This window comes from Hermetia illucens, chromosome 4 (genome assembly GCF_905115235.1).
Source record: "Hermetia illucens chromosome 4, iHerIll2.2.curated.20191125, whole genome shotgun sequence".
Taxonomy (NCBI): Eukaryota; Metazoa; Arthropoda; class Insecta; order Diptera; family Stratiomyidae; genus Hermetia; species Hermetia illucens.
The window spans coordinates 97,954,617-97,966,750 of record NC_051852.1 but is presented as its reverse complement, the minus strand read 5'-3'; the positions used below and the strand labels follow the sequence as shown (position 1 = coordinate 97,966,750).

General features: G+C 38.8%; 1 protein-coding gene across 2 annotated transcripts in view; it reads left to right on the top strand.

Moving 5' to 3' along the window:
• The window catches only part of LOC119654880 (calcitonin gene-related peptide type 1 receptor), a 286,412-nt gene that overhangs the window by 122,388 nt on the left and 151,890 nt on the right, over positions 1-12,134 (top strand). Inside the window, exon 3 of one of the 2 annotated variants that reach the window (XM_038060487.1) lies at positions 6,453-6,550. The exons of the other annotated variant lie outside the window; for it this stretch is intronic. The gene's annotated coding sequence lies outside the window, so the exon portion shown is untranslated. The remainder of the gene's footprint in view (positions 1-6,452; positions 6,551-12,134) is intronic. 2 annotated transcript variants of the gene reach the window in all.

The following is a 12,134-nucleotide window of genomic DNA, read 5'->3' as shown; positions in this document are numbered from 1 at the left end:
TGGTAGCACAAGTTTAGAGGTACCCCAACATCATAAAAATCCGAAAAAATCACGAATATTCTCTTAGAACCAAAAATATTTTATGAACGCTGAATTACAAACATCCTGAGCGATGTCGTGTTAGTGTAAGATAGGTAAGAATAACCTTGAAACGTGCTTGTTGAGGCCCACGTGTGGCAAGGTGGGGGAGGAGGTGATTTCACATTTCGCTCTTCACCCTCTAACACTGATCAAATGCTATTTAGTCAACTCGCAATTCACTTGTTTGATGGTTTGAATTTTACGGCTGAGATCGAGATATACCATATGATGTAAGTCTTATTTTCTATTTTCTGAATTCTTAATTGAATAATTATTGTCATACTTTAGTATATATTATTTGTCTTGGTTACAATAAAATGTCTCCGGTCAAAACACGACAAATAACGAGGTGTCCTATGGTTGGTTTGCCGGAGAAGTTAAAAGAAACTTAGTTAGCAGCTTATAATGGCGTTATGCGAAATTATCTATTCATCAAACATGAATTAAAGCCTGACAAAATAACAAAAGAGCCGACAGTTCATGACATATCTAAAAGGCTGGCCCACAAAGTTTTAGAAATATTCCAAAAAGCGTCGCTGCCAACTGTGAGTATAAAAAGAATTCTACAACTTATTCGCTCCTACCACGACAAATATCAAGGCTGTCAAACTAGCAGAAAGTTGATCGATCAAAAACAACAGAAAAATGTTGATAGGTGGTTTGGATGTGGTTGCAACCGTAAAGCATAAGAAATAAGTCGGGAAACCGGAAGCTGGACGCTTCAGGTACGAAAGGTTTTGTGTATTTCTTAGTACGTAGCACGTAATATATGCATATATTATGTGAGAATATTTACTTTCGGATGATATTGACATGCATAGTCTTGAATTTGCAAAGAAGCGACAACTTTGACGTATTATAATTTTGTTAGTAATAGTGCGATTTCCACCAAACTTGGTGAGATCATGCTCTATGTTATATCCTATATTGCTGCGAAATTTTGTGGTCCTAGCATGAACTTAAGGGGGGTCTTGCAGCGAATTACTAAAAATTATAGTAATATACTATTATTAACTTTATTTGTGCAGATATCAGTGTGGAAGGTATTTCGGAGCCCAGGCACCATATAGTGGCAACCTCTTGATTTTTTTCAGATTTTTCAGTTGGGTAGTTTCTGAGAATGGCCCCCGTAAAGGAATGGTCACTTTCAACCCCCCGCCCTCCCTACCTTTTCAACAAATGTCAAAACTAAGACCGTATTCGAAAAGTACTAACCGAGACCTTTAATTTGATACCCCACATGACTTTATTTGATGAAAAAAAAATTTACACCCCCCTTTTGCATGTATGGGGAGCCCCCCTTAAATTCGTCATTAAAGGATGTAATTCACTGTATACGTGAGCGTTCACAGTTCCCAGCTTTCCACCAAATTTGGTGTCAATCGCTGCAACCGTCTCCGAGAAAAATGTGTGTGACGAACAGACAGACAGACAGACAGACAGACAGACAGTAAACCGATTTTAATAAGGTTTTGTGTTTACACAAAACCTTAAAAACAAGAAAGAAAAGAAAAAAGTTTTTCGCGCAACAGAGACATGAATTATTTTGACGAACCTTGTTGTTCTCGTTCTCGATAGCTTAATTGAGCCTACTTCTAATTCTGACCATGAAAAGCCAGAAGAGTCGAAACAAATTGATTAAATTTACCATCATTAGCCCTTGCCTGCGATCGTACTGGAGTCTCGGACAGAGCCGTTGTCATTATAGCTTCTTTTGTTCTAAATAATAATAATAATAATCGTTGGCACAACAATCCATATTGGATCAGGGCCATGAAGTGTGTTAGAGCACTTCATTCAAGACCGTAACGGTACACTACAGTAGACTGTAGGAGACAATGTGGTCAGCATTGCGCTCGCCCGAGATTATTACCCTGATTTGACTCAGGCACTCATTCACAGCTGAGTCGACTGGTATCCGACGTCAAATCACGATACAAATCCCTCTGCCACCAGCGAGATTTGAACCGCGACCTTCCGTACGACAGCCTTGTGCTCTAACCACTCAGCTATCCGGACACTTTTGTTCTAAAAGAAGTTTTAAGTTACGCCCAGAGAGAACTAAAATGAGATCAACTTTACAAGGAAGCGGCACAGAATAAAATCATTCGCAGTATTTATTTTAATGGGAGAAAGAACAATACTTTGGGTTTGTACTCAGAAAGAAGGTAAATTTTATAGAAAACGGCTGATGGAAGAGCATTATGTGATTTTCGGGTATATTACATTTCTATTTCGGGCATGTTACATGTAGTCGGGTTCCTCTAAAGGCATTAAAGATACTATATTATCTTACTTGAAATATAAGTCGGTGAAACTAAGTGAAATAGCTGTTGTTGGCTGCGATGGAACAGTAGTGAACACAGTTTCCAAAGGGTGGTGTTATTCATCTGATGGAAGAAGAACTAACCAGAGCATTACAGCGGTTTACCCGCCAGTTGCATTTTAATAAATTACTACTGCCACATTTATTGTTACATTTAGATGGAATAGCTACAGAGCCTGAATGCTTTTCAGGTCCCATCGAATGTAAATTACAAAAATGTCAACACTGTTACACCAACAATATTATTAGGAATGAGTTGAGTACCAACCAAAAATATTTTTACGATATTTAAGGTTGTATGCTATTAAAGCAAACCGAGAAGAAAAGTTAATTGTATTAGCCACCTACGTGAGGAGAGTTTGTGGTCCGATGTGGTTTACAATAAAATGTAATCTCTCATGCATAAACAGAGCAAAGCATCTGCGGCTAACAATTCGTCGGAATCACTATTTGAACTCCGATGTGAAGATAATAATTGACAAGGTAATGCAAAGAAATGGATATTTTGGCCATCCAAAAAATCTTCTCATTGCTACGCTTGGAGACAACGGAGAAATTATCCGTGATCTGGCATATCGAAGTATTAAAAAAGCAAGATTAGAAAATACTCGAGAGCTTTGAACGCCGGCACCTTAATGGCATTCATCTTCGATGCTAAAGATTATACCGAAATTATTACGTGGGGAGACTGTGAGATAACGGAGCCACCTCTTACTTTGACTGTGTCTGATGAAGCCTCCAAATTCATTGTCAAGAACGGTCTCGGCACTTGTCAAAATATTAAAGATTTTCCATGCCACACACAAGCCTTAGAGCGATGCATCAAGTTGGTGACCAAAGTTTCAAGTGCAGTTTGCGGAGAAAATAAACGAGACGGTTTCATTAGGGCAAGACTACTATCATGCCAACGAACGCCTAATTTTAATACAAAAACACAATTTGATATTTAAGTACGTATTTTTTATATGTTTCTAGAATAAATGATAAAAAATAATTTTTTTTCTGAATGTGTGGAGATGAATGTCTTGAATGACTAGGAGAATCGTAAACTTCCCTGCCTCAATCGCTTTGGCTTTGGGAAGGTAGACTGTCACCATATGTGTCCCTCGTATATCACCCCCAGCACATGCCGATAACTCCATTCCCCTCCATGGCAATTTTGGGGACTACAGTTCTAAGCAAGTTCGTCATGTCCTTCGTCGCGCAGCCTACCAACATAAGAGAAAGTGGTTGCCGACTCTTAGGGAGGGTTTCTTGGAAGAATTTCTCTCTTGTGGGCTGAGGTCTGCATCACTCCGCTTCCGTAGCTCCGTTGTTAAGGATTTAGGTCTATCCTCCTAAGGGCCTCCTGCAGACTTTCTTCAGATAGCGGAGATACCATTTAGCAGCTCCAGCAATGAGACCTATCTCCTTCCTAATGTCTTATATACTGAATTCAGACGTACTTTTGCTGATCTCTAGTTTTTGGGCAAAGGTGTTGTCACCTGGTTCTCAGTCTTGCGGAGATGTGATTCAACCTGATGGACCAGTTTTTGTGGTGTATGGGGCCCACTTGCCTGTTGTTAGTTTTTCTTATTTTTTGAATAGATGTGCTCATTCGCATCCCATGAGTATGGAGATTAGGACGTCCGCTGTGCCATACTCCCCCGTAACACGGTAAGGTCAAGGTTACTCATAGAGGCAACCAGTATCACTGAGACTCCGTTCTAATACAATCGATTACTCCCGACTGCAAACTATCTAATGGACACTCTGAATTAGGGCCGGTATTTTCTGGCTCCTGAATCTGGATCGGTAGCGTTTTGTTAATAGTAGACCCTACTTCGTACAGAGTGAAGCTGTCACCACCCACTACCGGTCTTGGTAAACAAACAAAGCTTGGTTCCTTGAGAGAAATAAGTTGACTCCCACAAAAATATATTTCGGATCAATCGATCCTGCGTCTTGTTTTCTGATTGGTTAAAACAAAAAAATCCAAACCGCAATTGCATTATATGATATAAACAAGAGGAAAGAATTTTAAAGCAAATCGGGAAACACGAAACTTTACGCATCAGATATAAAAGATTTTGTGTTTCCCTATGTGAGGAACATAAGGCAGTTCTCCATTGGCTGATAGCATTGACTTGATACATTTGAATCGCTCAGTTTTGTGACGCGGCAATGACCTGCCCAGAACTGAGCAATTTAAATATCTCGAGAAGATGCTGTCAGCCAATGCAGAACTGCGTAATCAAATTGCTTCACGCATTAACGCAGCCTGGATGAAGTGGCGTTCCACAACTAGTGTTATTTTTGATCGACGTATCAGCGAACAGCGGTATAGTCAGCAATAGGGTTGTCTTAATCCTATGCACTGCAACTTGTGCCCTCTAATCAATATGTCTTTCTATACCTGGTTCAAATACCGACCGAGTTCTGCATTCGAATTCGTGTCGGCTTAGAGCACATGGATGACACGGCAGAGATAGGTGCATTCGGCTAACAGTCGCGGGCACTTGTAATATGCTGCTTGCATATAACAGGACAGAGAGAACATTCTACTTAATATTGTTATTGAGGTATCTATATTTCAGGATTTTAGACATCTAGTGGTATTAATACGTCGGGTAACATCCAACTCGGTGCCACCGTTGGGGAAAAGAATGCTTCCTAGGTAAACAAATTGATCAACGTCCTCAATGTTCTGTCCGTTATTGCAGATATAAAGAGTGCGACGACCTGTTCAAGGTTCATGACACGGTCGGAGAGGATGCAGATGTCATCAGTGTAGTCGAGGTATTACAGGAAATATATCATAGTTAAATTGAAGCCCTACACGTCCTCCAAGCAACAAGGCATCGAGAACGTCACCCATAACAAAAATTGATAGTATGGACAACAGAATGCAATTTTGTTGAACTCCTTAAGGTACTTTGTGAAACAAAACCGTATTAAAATCGGTTTACTATCTAACCTACCTGTCCGCCTGTCTGTCTGTTTTCCCAGAAATGGTTACTGTTATTGATATGAAATTCGACTGAAAGGTGGGTATCCCCTCGTTTTCAGTAAGCTCAAAGGGGTCCCCATACATGCAAAAGGGGGTATCAAATAATTAGTATTAGTCTTTTGAAAAAGCTCAACCTCATTTTTGACATTTGATGCAAGAAGGGGGAGTGGGGGTTATATGATGCCTAAGCCTTAAAATACCATCCATACCGAGATTTATTATATTAAATGAAGCTACCACAGACGGTAAAATTGGTAAATTTATAATAGGTCAAAATTGTCTTTTTATGCAAATTTATCGCAATATCTGAGTGTACTGGGATACTAAAGTAAATAGTCTGGAATACTAAATGCAGCTTGAAGCGCCGAGATTTATATTAAGCTCAAAGATGACCCCCATATATACAAAAAGATAAAGATTGTTTTATTCAAATGTAGTCGTGTTTTTAATGAAACGCTCTTCGGAACAGGTCCTGCTTTGACAGCAGTTCCAATCAAAAAGGGTACCCATTAAAAAGAGACCACACTCATTCTCAGAAACCACTCAATTAAACAATTCGACAAATCATAATGATCCTTCTTGCATAAAAACGAAGCCTCAAATCTATTCCATCCAAAAATAAGTAGGTTTTTGGATGGAATAGATTTGAGGCAACAAGTTTAATAAAAGTTTTTATTGCATTTTTAAAATTAATTATTCCGAAAATACAAAGTTGACTATAATTTGTATTGGGGCATGGAGAATCACTCTAGAACATTTCATGCAAATCTCACTATTGTTAACAGTGGACCAAATTTGCACTTTATGCAAATGTCTAAATTTTAAAACGTAGTATATCAGGCAACAATAATTAACAAGCTAGAAATCTATATCATCTACAAAAGTATTCTTGTTAGAAAAAATTTCGTAGTAACTCCAGAACGTAACACTCCAGAAATCAAATGAAAGCCGGAAAAACCTTTCATATCTAATTTTCAAACTCTTCCTCTGCTCGAAATTTCAATTTGATACATATTATTATTCTCTTAGTATTTTTTTAATATTTTTTTGTTCCAGGGGGGTTTCTCAATCGTGCCTAGTGAGCTATTAGAACTACCGGCAAATTCGACAGACGAATACCAAGCAAATAGCTCACCTTACATGTGAACACACAGGTACTGCACCAAATATTTTTTTTGAAAATTCTCTGATTTTAATTAGAAAATTTTACGACACTATAATTTTATTATGTGAGCACCATATCCGATTTCCTCAAATCGTGTTGTTCTCAATCTTTCAATGTTATTCTGAAAAGGGAATTTAAGCATTCTTTTAGAAAGATCAGATTTAAGTTCGCATCCTTTGTCCAGTTAAGAGTATGAATATTCAAACTATACTTACATAGTTTAAAAAGTTCCTAATACAACACCCCCAGTTTCAACGAAATTCATTATAATTGGATGCCTGGCAGACTTGCTTCTTTTCTGATGTCGGTGCAATCTAGTCAACAAAATCCTTTGAACAGTTCTGCTTCTCGGGTTTGAATTTTTCAATGCAGATTTCACATTCTATTACAATCTGGGGATTGGTTGGTTGGCTGATTTGATGATTACAATTGCTGTCGTGGTACAAATGCTTCTCCAATAAGACAAAGGAGCACATCGATATTATCTGAATCAGTCCTTCGTTCATTCTTTGTCAAAATAATTACCCAATGTCCTCCTTTCTTATTTGCATCGACCTCCCACATTGGCAGGATGTCTTTTTTTAAAAAGAGAATAATTGCTTGCTGCCTCAATTTCCAAAGTCAATTTAATGTGATTATACAAACTCCAAACATCCTTTACTTTGCCGACGCTTTTTCATTTTGCAACTCCTCCCTTGATTTTGTTCGATCATTTTCCAAGTATCAAAAAATTCGATTATTTTGTAAGCATTGTTTGATCAAATATTCAGATATTGGAATTTTCCCCCGGAAATATTGGTTTTATGGCTTTCCGTCAAATAGACGAAATATCTACTGTAATAGATAAAGTCTGCTATTTATCTATCTGTCATGCCCATTTAACATGAAAAGGTCTAAACCCACTGTCACCAAATTTCGGGGGAACGCGAAAGACACCACATGCATCGTGGGCGACGAGCGCGCGTTCGGTCGAAGGGGGACATAGCTTCTGAGCATTCAGATTCCACTATAATCGACGACCCTGTTTAACGGATTTTTCCGGATTCATTGATGTATCCGAGAGTGTCAATTAGTGGATGTGATACTAACCGCTGCAACTCCAATCCGGCAGAACCTTAAATCTACTATCTGATACTGTAGGCGGGGAACTCACATAGGAATTTTTTTCATGGATTCCGCTTCTTCATAGGAGGATGGACACATATCATCTTGTAGTATTCTTCTTCCGAAATTACATCCTACTCCTAGTGAGCTATGACATTTTTTTAAACTATTTTCTTCTATTAATGAATCTTTCATTTCCAGAAAATGAAACTCATATTAAGCAATCAAACCTCAAAACTAGGGTACATAACAGGACTCTTTCTAAAGGTCGAGGTATATATGATTGTTAGAAGCTAGTAGAACGTCGTGTTTTCATCAAATATTAATATTTTCGAATTCTTCATTCAAATATTTCAAGCCTTTTGAGTTCTGGCTTTTTGCAACAGATCATCTGCCAATCATTTGTACATGTATTTGCTGGTATAGGCTGAAATCTCGCGCAAGACTGTGGGTATCTGAAGATCGCTGTGAAGCTGGTTATTTTTCACAAACCTAGGCGCCCCTGTAATTTTACAAGGAGTTCTGGATTTCATGCGTTGCAATAGCACTATATTGGATATTTTCGCAGAACCCCATAACTGGATCCCACATGTCCATATAGGCTTTATGATTCTAATTGTACTCCAATTTAATAATAGAGCGCTTGTTTAAAAACCAGTGTAGACTGCTTGCTTTAATGGTCATCTGTTGCTTCTTGACTTCAATGTACCTTTTCCACGGAAGCCGTCTTTCCAAGTGCAGTCGCAGGTATTTAGCACCGCTAGATTGTGGAAGTTAAGTTCCATTGAATTTAATTTGAGGAGAGGTTTCCCGACAGACACAAGGTTATATGAGTACATTTCGACTCATTGAATTTGATCTTCCAGTTTGTCGGCTATTCCTCGATCTGATATAATGCCCTTACAGGACGCACGATGGTAATCGAGATTTGATATGGGTGGCCAGAAACTAAATATCACCCGCAAATGCAGATGTGATATTACTGCTAGTTGGCATGTCTGATGTACAGATAAGGTACAGCATCGGTCCTAGTACGGTTCCTTGCGATACGCCGGCATTGACGTTGTGGTCACGCGCGGTAAAACTCTTGTACCGAATTCTAAACTCTCGCCGAATTAGATAGGATTCAAGAATATTGTGAATTGCCAATAATATTCTTAATTTTGTACAACAGACCTTCGCGCCATACTCTTTCAAATACCTATGCTAAGTCCAAGGACACCGCAGAACAGTACTTCCTCTCCTCTAATATTTGGCTAATTTCTACCACAATTTTATTGCGCAAGCCAAATTGATATTGATTGATATTGGAGAATTACTTTTTCGTCAACAAAGAAAGGTGAGAGTCTTACTAACAGGAGCGGATCACACTGATTGACCGATATGAGCTTGATAACATTAAGTCCTTGCCAGCCTTGGGGATCATTGTAATCAGCGATATTTTGCAGCTCCGTGAGAAGTAACCGAGTTGAATAATCCTACTGAATAACTGGCTGAGATACTTGCTCATGAAGTACCGGATGCATAGATTGAATTCCTCGACAGCATTATCGATGCCGCACAAGTCAATGGAAATATAACGTAAAGATGAGCGTTCATGTATTTCTTGCACTTTAACCAGTTTTTACTTTTATTTGCTAATTTATCGGTTGTGCTTAAATTTATTGCTTGGCTGGTGATAGTGATTATAACAGGAACGTGTTCCGAAGATAAACCAAAGCTAGCTGTAGCGCAAATCTGGTCTCGACGATGTTTTTGTAACTCCAAAATCGATAAGATAAGGAATTTTTTGGCAAGTCAAGGGCCAATACGTAGGTTGTACTGAACAGATAACATAGAGCTTTTTGGCCCTGCTATGGTGTCGAACAGTTATCTACCTTTTGAAGAGATTATTATTGATTCCCAGTGGGTGTGCTTGGCATTATAGTTCTCGCCTGCCAAAAATTTCTTTCCAAGAGTGAAGAAATCAGTAAACTGTTGTGCCGTAATTGTAAACCTTAGATGGCAATATGGCTGAAAAAGTGATTTCGTCACTAGATCTGATTAAGCGGATAGATGCAACGTGAAAGGATTTCTTGCAGTCACAGCTCAGGCCAGAATGACCACAATACTTCCGCAAGTCTTCCTAATTTCTGACAGGTAGACTTTTTGATATGTTTGGTTAGTTCTGACAGAAAAAGTAATTTTTGTCTAGTTGCATTTAATGCCGTACCTCTTGTCCTAATGAGAAGCTGCTTCCCAGTTGTTGGTAGCGGCATTAGTCAATGGTACTGACACTCCAACTGCTAATTTCGGTCCGCACACATTTTACACTGGAAAACCGTTGCATATTGGCCAAAGATAAAAACCGAACTCTATTTTTTTTCAAAAAGCCGACCTTTGCTCCAGAACTCTGTTCTATTTTTGAGTCATCGGTGTGAAAGACCTCTGTATATTTCACCAGAAATAACTTTATTTCTTCTACCAAACAGATGCATGATCTGAGAATAAGAAAACATTACAAGAACTAGATTCATTTCACCCAATATCTCTTTCGTTCTTTATTCTGAAAAATAAGGAATGAGGACTTCTCAAGGAGGAAAGCACATTGGTTTTCAATTAGAAGCATGATCTTAGAATAGTTAGAATATTTGTCTTGGCGAGGCATTTTGAAGACTACCTTAACCTTTTGCCATTTGGTGCTCTTTACCTCCTCAGGCATAACTGAATAGATGTTTTGCTTTTTCAGTCAAGTGAACCGCTCCTGCAGTGCGGCAGTTTCTTAAACACTTTCCCTCCCCTTTCTGCCGCCTGATCGGCCGGATGGTATACTTCCAAAAGAGCCTACACTGATTTGACGGTAAAGTTTATGAAAGTTCCATATCGTTTTCTAAGAGAGTCCAACTTGTCCCATTCATCCCTTTTAAGGACTCTTTGCAGTCTTGCAGTCACTCTTTCGCCTTCCAGTTCATCAGAGTATATTCTAAAGAGTCTCATTTACAACTTCTTATGGGTTTCTGATGTTTGCACTTTGAACTCCTTAAGTTTAATCAGAAATCGTCTAATTGATTTCTTGAATTCATTTGCCCCGGACAGTAGAATAAATCCCTTCAAAGTGCTATACAAATATGATATTCAAAGTTTCTAAATGAGTTTTTAAATCATTTTTCAAATCCTCGCGGATTACATTTACTACTTCCCCAGCAAATATGTTCAACATTCGCATTACAACCTATTAAAAATCCAAGACAACTTATCTCGCACATGTCCTACAAATGTAATTATCTTACCAAGGCTGCTTCTAACAAATCTTATATAAGCACACAGGTCTTCATCGTAGAAGATGCTAGCGCCCTTTCCTGATCTAGTACTACAGGTTTTTTGAGTCCATAACAGAGCTGCAACAGTTAATAAAAAATCAAGCCAATTTATATTTGTTGAAATGTATGAGTCTACCACATCCAGACTGGGTCTTATCAGGATTACCAGCTTGATCCCACCCTCCGCCAAGGAATGAAAGTGCAATGAAGCGGAACCCTTTGCATCAAATTTGTCAGGTTTCGACAGGTGATATTAAGTCCCCAACCTTGCAGCTGAAATTACAAAATTGATAGACTAGTAGCTTACTCCAAACTACAATTTTATTTTATTATGTATATATATATTTCGGGAGTAACTTACTCCCTTCATCAGTACAAATCTAGCTACTGGTCTATCAATTTTAGACTTAACTACAAACAGAAGGCAATATCTAACATCTATCTAACAGAGCTGAAGTTACGTTTTGTCAAGCTTCCCCTTCCGTTTTGTACAACACTTAAGTAAGTCAGCTTTCCCCAGTTTCTCTCATTGCATACTCCTTTTTCTGGTTGATAGATGCTAAGTTTACTTTAAGCTTTTCACTGAAAGGAAGAGCATAGTATTGCGTAGTATTGTAACAAACTGCTACATGCTAAGCCACCACGACATGGTGATGTTTGAGGGAAGGTTATAATGAATAATTTGAAAAAAAACTGATAGATATGGTGAGGACATTCGTGCATGCTATAAATTACTAGACAATCACTTTGAAGTCTCGTTCGGCATGTCCTCACACGACCTCTGGCCACTGGAAGTCGTCTTCGGATGGGTCGAGAGTGTATAAAACTAGATTAAGAATAAGTTCATCCAACTGACTAGGATTGCTTTGCCTGCTGGTCATGTGTTTGGGACAAGTGGATCTAGCGGGGGATGAGCCGGAGCAACAGTCCAGGAATCGTTTTTCCTGCACTGGAAAAAGTTTTAACAAAACCCCAATCCGAGGGTTGGTCGGCCAATGGGGAGCTTGCTCTTTAGTATGCGAACGAATACCTTGGGTAACTTTAGTTTCAACTAAGACCGTTACCCTGATGACGAGTTAGTCAGGGTGGACCGGGGTCACTACTTGTGGCACCAAGACATGGACTCAAATAAAAAGCCCAAAAAAAGCTGCGATGAAAGAATAGGTGGTG